Source organism: Atta colombica, unplaced genomic scaffold (assembly GCF_001594045.1).
Source record: "Atta colombica isolate Treedump-2 unplaced genomic scaffold, Acol1.0 scaffold221, whole genome shotgun sequence".
Taxonomy (NCBI): domain Eukaryota; kingdom Metazoa; phylum Arthropoda; class Insecta; order Hymenoptera; family Formicidae; genus Atta; species Atta colombica.
This window is the reverse complement of record NW_017259318.1, coordinates 136104-136875: the sequence shown is the minus strand read 5'-3', so window position 1 is coordinate 136875 and position 772 is coordinate 136104. Positions and strand designations below refer to the sequence as shown.

General features: G+C 21.9%; 1 protein-coding gene across 1 annotated transcript in view; it reads right to left on the bottom strand.

The window, feature by feature from the left end:
* Nucleotides 1-772, bottom strand: part of LOC108687943 (organic cation transporter protein-like) — a 9706-nt gene that overhangs the window by 8078 nt on the left and 856 nt on the right. The gene's annotated exons all lie outside the window — the stretch shown is intronic.

Sequence of the window (772 nt, the reverse complement as noted above, 5' to 3'; positions counted from 1 at the left end):
TGTATGTATATATATATATATATTGTATATAAAATTTATACGTATATAATAAAGCATATAGAAAACTATACAAATTTTATTTAAGACATCTTTTCAAGTTTTCATATATTTTACTGTTCCAACGACAATTATTTACGCATTTATGTGTATAGCGTTTATGTATATAGCGTTAATAATTAATTCTCGAAAATAATATATTGTAATATAACTTTATTACACATGGTTGAATTCATAAAAAAATAATCTTTAATTTGGTAAAAAAAAAATTTGAAAATTTAAGAAAATTATGATGAAGATATTTTGTAAAACAAAAAAATAAACAAAATTTTTTTTTCTATAACTTTACTCTTGAAACCTTATAACTCTTTGTTTAAAAAATTTTTTTCTATCTTTTATACTTCCGATGATTCACTTTGAAAGAAAAATGTCGTTTTTTTTAAAGGGATGTTTTACTTAACATTCTTTAAACATGAGTTAGCGCACGTATAAAAAAATATGTGTCTCTTAATTTTTGTGTTTAACAACATATTTCATGGAGAATCAAATCGGACAGTTGTGAACCTTCCCTTGAAAAAAATAAATAATTTTTGTCTCTTATTGTTTTTCTATAAAGCTGATAGTATTTGAGTAAAAAATTATTGAAAACCAATTTTCGGCAATTTTTAGTAATTAATATCTTGTTAATTATTGCGAAAATTGCAAAATAGAGGACTTTTCGACTCAGTTTAGTCTGCTACCTGAAATATTTGGCGATTATTTATATATATATAAT